Raw genomic sequence first — 12,044 nt, 5'->3', positions numbered from 1 at the left:
GGCTAAAGCAGGTTCCAGACATGGACATTTTTGGACACCCCCTGAAAGCGCCCCAGTGAATGCAGTTCAGGTCTCACAGACAAATATCGAAGATTTAGTGCAGGCCCAGAAGCAAGATAGTAATCTCAGGGAGATTTTAAAAGGAAAATTTCCAGCTCCATACGATAGGTTTAAAAATGCACTGACCACACATGATGGTGTGGTCCTAAAAGACACCCTTTATGTGATTCCTGAACAGGACAGGAATCAGCTTATTTGTTTGTTCCATGATAATCATGGGCATCAGGGAATTGACCCGACTACAGCCCACCTGTTGTTGGCCGAATTTAAAGGAAGACGTCATGCAATATGTTGAAAATTGCCTTATCTGTGCCCAAAACAATCCGGACAGATATGCGAGGAAAGCTCAGCTCAGCCACACCTGCTCCGTTAATGGCCCCTGGACTAACCTCCAGATTGATTTTATAGGACCATTGCCCCCTTGCAGGAATGGTCACAGGTATGTGTTAGTTGTTATAGACACGTTTATGAAATGTGTAGAAGCATTCCCATCTAGAACAAACACGGCAAAGACTACCGCTAAGATTTTAACCCACCACATCTTTACGAGATGGGGACTCCCCCGCAGCATTGAATCTGACCAAGGTTCCCATTTTGCAGGACGTGTCCTGAAGAACGTCCTCACGATATTTGGCATTACCCAAAAATTCCACATCGCATACCACCCCCGGTCAAGTGGTATCGTGGAGCGAATGAATCGGACCCTAAAAGCAACCCTCAGGAAATGGTCCAACAAAACAGCACCACTTGGGATTCAGTCCTCCCTTTTGCACTAATGTTTTTGCGTAACACTGTTTCGACATCCACAGGATACATCCCACACATTCTCATGACCGGACGCCCATGAAAGGCACAGAATTTTTATTCGGACTTGACTTGACCAGCCCCGAAGTGATGGCCCTCACACACGAGAACGCAGTGAAACAATTAGTAGAGAATGTAAAAACGGCTCAGCTAGCAGCCGCAGTAAAATTAGGCACCAGGGAGAAACAGAGCAGGGCCTGTTTCGACAAGACAGTGCATGCGACTGAGTTTGATGTAGGACAGCAGGTCATGCTCTCCGTTTACAACCCCAGCACGTTCCTGTCACTGAAGTATTCGGGTCTGTACTCCATTGCGGACAAAGTAAGCCCCTCCGTTTATAAGATTAAGTACCCCAACGGGAAGACCGCGTGGTGTCATATTAACCAGCTCAAGGCATATGGCTCCCAGTCTAACCACGCACACCACGTCATGCTCGCCGCAGCATACCACGCCCCGCCCACAACCAACGTATCCCTACCCTCCCCAACACGTCCACCCCATCCACGGACTCGACCTCGACTCCACCCCCGAACTCTAGACTCCGCCCCGGGACGCCCACAGACAGCAGCAGCAGCGACAGCGACTGTGACACGGACGATAGCCACAGCACGCCTCCCTACTATCCCCATGCAACAGGCCCCACACCCAGCGAATCTGAACACGATTCGAGTGATCCCTTCCTGATCACATTCCTTAACAAACCTCACCAAAGACCACCTCCCTACGATGACGACCCCGACTCCATCTCCACAGAATTAGACTTGACTATTTGGCACCGTGACAATTCGTACAGGCTCGTCCGAAACGACGAGATGGACCCTAAGTCACACCATGCAGCTTTAGCAACCCTCATCCATTCAAGAGTATGGCATCTGGGAGAAGATGATGACATTGAGTCTGACTCCCAAGACGAGAACCCCTTTGCGACCCTGTTCGCAACTGATAACTGAGGTGTCCAGATGATGTTTTAAAAGGAACCGCTTGGGAGAAACGGTGTCCTTTCTGATGGAACCTGCACCATGTTTGTTCGTTAATGTTATTGTTAAGTGTTGCTTGTAAACTCGAAAGTTTTCACGGCCCCACGTCACCACTCCTTTAACGCCCCCCGGCTGTTAATGGACCAAGTTTGTCCCAGACAATAGTTCAGAGGAACTAGTCTGTCGACAGAAAATTGTTAAAGGTACAAGTTTGTCCCACACAATAGTTCAGAGTAACTAGTCTGTCGACAGAACCCGACTCAAAGTTGCTCTCCTAATTTGAGAGGCAGCCCCCCACGACGACCACATTCTTACCCGTTCTTGCCGGTTGCTCAGGTAGTGGAGAAACAGCATTGGTCCCCGCCCTGCCTGAGGACCCCCCTCTGGTCAGCTATGCTCGGGTAGAGCACATACGGCATTGATCACCGTCCTACCCGGGGATTCCATCCAAATCTTACCCACCGCGGCCCATACGCACCTATTTTGGCTCGTTATGTTCAAAATTCTTTTGTTTGGTTTTGGCAACCCTTAGGTTGCTTCCCGATGCTATTTACATCCTCAAACACTGGGATGGTAAATCACACAGGCTGCGAGACGGCTCGCAGTACGGCAGTATTTTCTTAGATGTCTAGTCCAAATATTTTATTTTTTTTTAAATGAGGGAATGGTGACCAATTATAAAGGGAAATTGGCACTTAAAGACAGACATGCTAACGTACAAGATATTAAACAAGATAGTAACAGAAACTATGCTTGATCCATAGAATTCCAGAAGCTCCAGGAAGAGAGAAGAGAAGAGAGAAGAGAACAATGAAGACATCATACGTGTTTTTCGTTTCCATTATAATTTCGGTTACGCACAAACGCGAACCCCCTGACCCCAACCCCGGCCGTCAATGATTCACTTCCCCATAGCACCCAGAGTCCAGTGACAAGTAACAACACACCATCATGGTGTGATAGGTTTATAACATGGTACTCCCTTTCATATGTAATTGAATCCCTTTTAGCATTGGCGATATTCTGCAGCATCGTGCAGACTATCCGCATGAGAAAATGGCGAAGGAGAACCTACCGCTCTTGCACCTCGGTATACAGGATAAGATCCCCTATTTTCGGTCTTCACCAGGCCCCCAAATCCCTTGATCTACAATAAAGGACATTCGTTTTGCGTCATTTGTAAACAAAGAAATATGTCTCATTTGCAACTGAAAGATTGTACAACTCTGTGCTTGACCGCCAAGCCAGAGGAAATGCAAATGCTGCCATTATTTTTGTATTGTTAGGAAGTTAGTATGATTGGATGTGTAAGTGAGTGTAGTTTATGGAAGATAGTTTAGAGGTACCGTTTTTAAAAATATATGTTGTACTGCATGTCCCTGTTGTGACATAGCACCATTTAAAATTGTCAGTTAAAATTTTCGTGCATAGTTATGGTCAGTGTAGAGGCCATGGAAGAGTGCTTGCTGGGTCAGGGAGTGAAGACGACGCAGTTATGTGATCTTTCACGCTTCGCGTTAGGGATCACAAGGAGGATGTGCAGCCAGCTGGGTTGGCCACTTCCCGACTTTAAAATGGAGATCCGCTAAGAATGCAGGGCAATTCAGCCAACGCAGGAAAATCAAGCAGGTGCAAATTTTCCTGTATATCAGAACTTGCAGGAACCCAGGCAGCACTGAAACTAACAATCATCTACATACTAATGAGCGATCCCCGGGAACAATTGGAAACAAGACCAAGCCAGACTCCTCGGCGCCAGCAGGAGCCAAGACAAAGGAAGGCCAACGGACACTTAGGAACCGCCCAGCCATCAGGGAACAGCTCCAGTATTGGAGAAATCGATCCAAGTGATCAGAACTTAGTCCAATCACTTGGAACCAGGTACGGGGTCCGCCCAAAAGGGCGTGAAGCCCCTAGAGACTATAAAATAGAGTCCCCAAGTTTATTTTGTCCTTCTTGGCAGGGTCTCTCAGCAGCTCGAAACAACCCTTGACTGTGACCTGCCTAGTAGCTGCACCAACCAAGTAAGTCTCCAGTCAACGCACGTGACGAGATAGGTGCTCCTAGCTACCAGTCTATACCAGCTTTGAAACCTGCAGACTCAGAATCGAACAAAAGGCCATTTGTTCCCCTGAACTGGTGGGCCAGTTCCAAAGCTAAGTATAGGCCTTTTAGTGTTAGAGATAGTCTAGTAAGTAGAGTTTTATACATGAGTAGTGATTGATTGTGTACAATAAGTGTGTTTTGATTTGAAACGTACTAACTGGTGTATTGAGTAATTGATAGTACTTGAACTTGAACCTCGTGGTGGTATCATAAAGATACCTGGCGACTCTAGAGCAAAGGTTATAAAACAGAGCAAATTAAGGAAATCACAATGAACAAGATTTACTAAGAGCCAACCAAAAGTTAGCAACAGTGGTGGGTGGGTGGGAAGGGTGGGCGTGGTTGGTGGTGGGTGGGTGGGGGGGGGGTGAGGGTGGTTGGTGGTGGGTGGGTGGGGGGGTGAGGGTGGTTGGTGGTGGGTGGGTGGGGGGGTGAGGGTGGTTGGTGGTGGGTGGATGAGGGGGGTGAGGGTGGTTGGTGGTGGGTGGGTGGGGAGGGTGAGGGTCGTTGGTGGTGGGTGGATGGGGGGGTGCGGGTGGTCGGCTGGTGCCATGTCCAGCCCGTCTGTCCTGACCATTGCCCCCATCCTTCTCATCTGGGGAGGTCTGCGCCTCATCCTGCTGCTCCTCCCCTTCCCTCTCCATTGCCTGCAGCACATCGCCCCTCTGCTGGGCTATGTTGTGCAGGACGCAGCAGACCAAAACGATGCGGCCGGCCCTATCTGGCAGGTATTGGAGGGCCCCACCAGAGCGGCCCAGGTACCTGAAGCACATTTTCAGCAGCCCAAAGCACCTCTCTATCACACCCCTGGTCACTGCATGGGCATCGTTGTAGCGGTTCTCCGCGTCAGTCTGTGGACTCCGTATAGGTGTCATCAGCCATGACTGCAACGGGTAACCCCTGTCGCCCAGCAACCAGCCCCTCAGCCGGGGGGGGGACGTCCCTCGAACATGCCAGGGATGAAATATTGCGCCAATACGAATGAGTCATGTACACTGCCTGGGTAACGGGCGCAGACTTGCAGGATCATCATGCGGTGGTCGCAGACCACCTGTATGTTCATCGAATAGGTCCCCTTCCTGTTGGTGAACACGGCCCTGTTATCTGCAGGTGGCCGCACAGCGACGAGCATCCCATCAATCGCGCCCTGGACCATGGGGAACCCGGCCACGGCAGTGAAGCCCACTGCCCAGGCATCCTGGCTGTCCCGGTCCACAGGGAAGCGGATGTAGCGGTCCGCAATGGCATATAGGGCGTCTGTCACTGCCCGGATGCACCGGTGCACCGATGTCTGCGAGATGCCAGACAGGTCCCCACTCGGCGCCTGGAATGACTCCGTGGCATAAAAATGGCACACGCCCTCTCCCCCCTCCCCAGCACTCGCCCTCTCCCTCCTCCCCGGCACTCTCCCTCCCCTCCCCACCTCTCCACCCCCACCTGCATACACCCCCCTCCACACACAAGCCCCCCCTCCACACACGCACACCTCCCCTCTCCACACACGCACCCCCCTCCACACACGCACCCCCCTCCACACCCACCCCCCTCCACACACGCACCCCCCTTCACACATCCGCCCTCCACACATGCACCCCCCCCACACACCCCCACTCCACACACAGCCCCCCTCCACACACGCACCCCCCCTCCACACACACAGCCCCCTCCCCCCCTCCACACACGCACCTACCCTCCCACACACCCCCCTCCACACACGCACCCCCCCCTCCACACACACACACCCCCCTCCCCACCGACTGCGGCCGCGCCGTCACTTCTCCTGCAGCAACCCAGGCCGAGACCTACCTCCACGCTGTCCGGCGTCAACCATCAGAACTGGTTGACGGCGTTATATCGGTGTTTTAATTTACGCCGACGTGACCCGTGATCACGCCTGTGGGACTTCGGCCCATCCGGCCGGGAGAATTCGGGCAGCCCCAGGGCCCATAGGATCGCGCTGGTCCCCGCCATTCTCCGAGGTGGGTGGCGCGATTCATGCCGGGGCAATTTTTGGGGAGGTCGGAGAATTCGAAGGCCGGCTTGGGCGGAATGCACGCTGACCCCCGGCAATTCTCTGACCCGGCGGGGGGTCGGAGAATCCCGCCCAGGGAGTCAGAGAATAATTTTCAAACTTATCCCCAGCACCCGCCTCATAAATTCAACATCGTCCCAGTTCGGGGCACAGGGCTGTTTACAAACACCATCGGCATCCCCTCCAGTTTCCCGCTCACAATAACATACCTTCCCCCAGATCAGCCACCATATTTCCCAACGCAAACGGCATCCGCTTATTGATCAAAATCGCCACCCCCTTGATTTTAGACTCCAATCCAGAATTAAGTACTTGCCCAACCCATCGCTTCCTCAGTCTAATCTGGTCCCCCACCTTCACATGAGTCTCCTGTAGCATGGCCACATCTGCCTTTAATCTTTTTAAATGTGCGAACACACGGGCCCTCCTGACTGGCCCATTAAATCCTTCCAACCTCCATGTGATCAGCTTGGTCGGTGGGCACCCACCATCATTGATCCACCTCCCATACACTTTAAAAGCCCTATCCCTGTCAGCAGTATGTCACCCCCACTTCTCCCCCAGGTCCCCTAGCAACAACCTCTGCCTCCATCCCCCCACTAACCTTCTTCTCACCTCCCACTGCGCTTTCACGAATTAGCCTGCCCAGGTAGCCTGGCAGCACTTGCTCATGGCGCCTGACATCCTTCCTCCCATGGATTCCCCTCCCACTGTTCAAACATCCTACTCATGAAATCGACAAACAACCCCACCCCAAGCCCAATCGAAGAGATCAACCATCACCCCCATCTTCCAACAGCGAACAAAAACAAACCTGAAGCTGAGAAAATGGCCCCAAACACAAATTAAACGCAGTGCTAAAGCATCTCCACCAAAGTTCAAAGTCCACCTTCTCCTGCCAGTCCATTGTCTCTATCACCTCCTCTGCCGTCCCAAAGTACAGCTCCCAGCCTTCGTAGGTCACCCACAGACGTGCCGGGTACAACATCACAAACTTTACCCCCTTCTTGTAGAGGGTCGCTTTGACCTTGTTAAAACTCGCTCTCCTCTTGGCCAACTCTGCACCCAGGTCCTGGTACACTGAGATTTCACTGCCCTCCCAGGTACAGCATCTCGTCTGCCTGGCCCACCTCATAATCTGCTCCTTGTCCAGGAAACGGTGTAAATGCACTACCATCGCCCTCGGCGGCTCATTCCCCTGGAGCTTCCTCATTGGCACCCTATGCGCTCAATCCACCTCTAAAGGCCTTGCGAATGCTTCCTCTCCCAGCAGCTTCTCCAGCAACCTCCCCACATACGGGCCAGCATCGGCTCCTTCACTCCCCTCCGGCAGACCCACGATCCAGATATTCTGCCTGCATGACCGGTTCTCCAGGTCTTCAACTTTCTCCTGGAGCTGCCGCTGCTGATCCCGCACATGCCTCATCTCTACTGCCATCGAGGCAAACTGTTCCCCGTGTTCCCCTTCCACCTCATCCATCTTCTGGATCGCCTGACCCTACGGCAGCTTCGTCTCCACACGGTCAATCACCACCTTGATCAAATCTACTGTCCGGGCGAGGTTCTCAAGATTCTCCTTGTGTTGCTGGGTGAACTTCTTGTTCAGGAAGCCCACTAGCTGCTCTGTTGATCACTGAGCCAGAAGGGCCGCTCCGTGACCCTCCGCCATCTCCACGTGCACGCAGGCACCGCACTATCTCTTGCAGTCTGATTACCTCTTTTGTGACTGCTTCTGGCCCTCAGCTCCATACACCAGTGGGTCAATCTCTTTCACTCACTCTCCTGCACCTGTTTGTCTCCTCACATCCACCCATTAACCGGGGAAAAGGTCGGAAAAAACCGCACGGGCAGGAGCCATCAAATGTGTGACCACTCATACCATGGCCGCCACCAAAACGTAAGTTTCCATTTCTGCAAACTCGATGTGGACTCTTTGTGGCCTCATAAAAGATATTTTGTCAAAACTTTCCATCCAATGTCTATTCCAAAAATTCATGAAAAAGAGTAAGTACCATATAAGTACGCCACCTTATATGAGTTCCCAAGAGAAATGGAGTTCTTCAGCATTTTGTTAAGCATCCCCTTGGTCTGCAGGAGGAATGGGTGGGGGTGGGGGGGGGGGGGTGCACATGAGGCCAGACAGAGCAGTAATAGGTTCACAACATCCTTTTGCCTCTGGATCTCCTCCAGCAGGACCTCCAGTCTTCCATCCGAGAACCTGCATACCCTCTCCCTCAGTCCTCGAGCCATCATGAAACCAGCCACTGTGTGCCAACCAGTGCAAATCACACCTTCAGTGGCTGGGGGCTCATGGAATCACATACGCTGCTCCATGACCTAACCCACATTTGAACGCTTAAACTGCAGGCATCAGTTGGGACACCACCGGCCAAGTTCAAATTCTGGTAATCAGCAATCCGAGCCAATAGTGCAGGCTAAAACAAGAGTTTCAAATAGGATTTCTTAAATTTACAGCACCCATTTAGCGCTGACGTTCACTCTTTCACCAAAATAACCCCTTAGGGGTTACTTGTTACTTAGCAAAAAGTTTAAATGACTTTAAAAGGAACCTGGCACTAAGACAAAAAGAAAAGAAACTCTTCCAAATATCACAATACACATAAGTATTGATTAATTTCTGAATTTCTGTTCTGAAAAATGTCATTGCAACTTAAATATCATTTGCAAGGTATGGAATAAAATTCTTGGGGAGAGAGTGGACGTTTCAACCAGCCAGATTAAAACAGCTGAAGCAGTCACTGTATCAGGAAGCCAGGAATTTGCAAACTCTGCCTTTAACCTGAGTGCATTCTTCAGCACAGGGGAAATCCATGTGGTCCAGAATCACAGAAACACAGTCATGTTATGGGACAGGGTTGAGAGAACCCCAAAGTGTATCATGGAGTTCACCTGACCCACAACGTTTAATAGATTGTGGTATGGGGAGCACACGGCCCACTCTACAGGTGTGGTACAGCAGAAATGGAAAAGTATTTTTTAAAGCAAAATAATGTTTATTCTATGAACTCAAGTTAACCTTTTTAAAACATACAGTGAATATCTTAGCAACCATTAATTCAAATACAAGCCCCAAAGACTACAACACTAAGTAATCCTTTAAGCTTTCCTTTTAACATCCATAAGACTTAAAAACACCTTTTTACAGAAAGACATCAGGCTTAACTTCACTACTGAGAACAGTTAACATGTTGAAATGGACACTCATAAGCTTGCAGAGATTCACACACATCCTGCTGTGATTGCAGCTTCTCCAAAACTAAACTGAAACCAAACCCACCCTGCAACAAAAAGCCTAAAGCGAAAGTAAAAAGCTGACAGACAGCCCAGCTCCACCCACTCTCTGACTTCACTGCAGTAATAACCACCCATTTCTTAAAGGTACATGACAGTAATAAAGCACAAAAGAGGCCCTTTGGCCCATTGATTTTGCATTGACACATGTAAAATAAGAATAATCACCTGACATGCCTACCTAATCCCATTTTCCATCACTTGGCCCATAGCCTTGAAAGCTTTTTCTCAAGAGCCCCCTAAACCTCCTGCCCCTGACCTTGAACTTGTGTCCCCTCATAACTGACCCTTCAACTAAGCTATCCACCCTGCCTATGCCCCTCATAATCGTGTACACCTCAATCAGGTCACCCCTCAGTCTTCTCTGCTCCAGAAAAAACAACCCAAGCCTATCCAACCTCTCTTCATAACTTAAATTTTCCATCCCAGGCAACATCCTGGTGAAAGTTTTCTTACCCAGAGGGTAGTGACGGTCTGGCATGCACTGCCTGTGAGGGTGGTAGAGACGGGTTCCCTCACATCCTTTAAAACGTACCGAGATGAGCACTTGGCACGCCATAACATTCAAGGCTATGGGCCAAGGATAGACATGTCCCCCGGGCCTGACGGGATATATCCAAGGATTCTATGGGAAGCAAGAGATGAAATTGCTGAGCCGTTGGCAATGATCTTTTCGTCCTCACTGTCAACAGGGGTGGTACCAGGGCATTGGAGAGTGGCGAATGTCGTGCCCCTGTTCAAAAAAGGGACTAGGGATAACGCTGGGAATTACAGGCCAGTTAGTATTACTTCGGTGGTAGGCAAAGTAATGGAAAGGGTACTGAAGGATAGGATTTCTGAGCATCTGGAAAGACACTGCTTGATTAGGGATAGTCAGCACGGATTTGTGAGGGGTAGGTCTTGCCTTACAAGTCTTATTGAATTCTTTGAGGAGGTGACCAAGCATGTGGATGAAGGTAAAGCAGTGGATGTAGTGTACATGGATTTTAGTAAGGCATTTGATAAAGTTCCCCATGGTAGGCTTATGTAGAAAGTAAGGAGGCATGGGATAGTGGGAAATTTGGCCAGTTGGATAACGAACTGGCTAACCGATAGAAGTCAGAGAGTGGTGGTGGATGGCAAATATTCAGCCTGGATCCCAGTTACCAGTGGCGTACCGCAGGGATCAGTTCTGGGTCCTCTGCTGTTTGTGATTTTCATTAATGACTTGGATGAGGGAGTTGAAGGGTGGGTCAGTAAATTTGCAGACGATACGAAGATTGGTGGAGTTGTGGATAGTAAGGAGGGCTGTTGTCGGCTGCAAAGAGACATAGATAGGATGCAGAGCTGGGCTGAGAAGTGGCAGATGGAGTTTAACCCTGAAAAGTGTGATGTTGTCCATTTTGGAAGGACAAATATGAATGCGGAATACAGGGTTAACGGTAGAGTTCTTGGCAATGTGGAGGAGCAGAGAGATCTTGGGGTCTATGTTCATACATCTTTGAAAGTTGCCACTCAAGTGGATAGAGCTGTGAAGAAGGCCTATGGTGTGCTCGCGTTCATTAACAGAGGGATTGAATTTAAGAGCCGTGAGGTGATGATGCAGCTGTACAAAACTTTGGTAAGGCCACATTTGGAGTACTGTGTACAGTTTTGGTCGCCTCATTTTAGGAAGGATGTGGAAGCTTTGGAAAAGGTGCAAAGAAGATTTACCAGGATGTTGCCTGGAATGGAGAGTAGGTCTTACGAGGAAAGGTTGAGGGTGCTAGGCCTTTTCTCATTAGAACGGAGAAGGATGAGGGGCGACTTGATAGAGGTTTATAAGATGATCAGGGGAATAGATAGAGTAGACAGTCAGAGACTTTTTCCCCGGGTGGAACAAACCATTACAAGGGGACATAAATTTAAGGTGAAAGGTGGAAGATATAGGAGGGATATCAGAGGTAGGTTCTTTACCCAGAGAGTAGTGGGGGCATGGAATGCACTGCCTGTGGAAGTAGTTGAGTCGGAAACATTAGGGACCTTCAAGCAGCTATTGGATAGGTACATGGATTACGGTAAAATGATACAGTGTAGATATATTTGTTCTCAAGGGCAGCACGGTAGCATTGTGGATAGCACAATTGCTTCACAGCTCCAGGGTCCCAGGTTCGATTCCGGCTTGGGTCACTGTCTGTGCGGAGTCTGCACGTCCTCCCCGTGTCTGCGTGGGTTTCCTCCGGGTGCTCCGGTTTCCTCCCACAGTCCAAAGATGTGCGGGTTAGGTGAATTGGCCAGTGATAAATTGCCCTTAATGTCCAAATTGCCCTTGGTGTTGGGTGGAGGTGTTGAGTTTGGGTGGGGTGCTCTTTCCAAGAGCCGGTGCAGACTCAGGGGGCCGAATGGCCTCCTTCTGCACTGTAAATTCAATGATAATCTATGATTAATCTAGGACAAAGGTTCGGCACAACATCGTGGGCCGAAGGGCTTGTTCTGTGCTGTATTTTCTATGTTCTATGTTCTATGTTCTATGAAACGCCTCTGCACCCCCTCCAGTGCAATCGCATCCTTCCTCTAATGTGGTGACCAGAATTGCACATAGTACCCCAGCTGTGGCCTCACCAAAGTTCTATATAACTCCAACATGATCTCTCTGCTTTTGGAATCTGTGCCTCGATTAATAAAGGCAAGTGTCCCATATGCCTTTTTCACCACCCTATTAACCTGCCCTTCTGCCTGCAGATATCTGTGGACAAACACGCCAAGAACCCTGGGCGAAACGGCGCGATGTCCGC

The sequence above is a fragment of the Scyliorhinus torazame genome, chromosome 2, assembly GCF_047496885.1.
Source record: "Scyliorhinus torazame isolate Kashiwa2021f chromosome 2, sScyTor2.1, whole genome shotgun sequence".
In the NCBI taxonomy this organism is placed as follows: domain Eukaryota; kingdom Metazoa; phylum Chordata; class Chondrichthyes; order Carcharhiniformes; family Scyliorhinidae; genus Scyliorhinus; species Scyliorhinus torazame.
The sequence above is the reverse complement of the archived record's forward strand: the minus strand, read 5'-3'. Positions refer to the sequence as shown.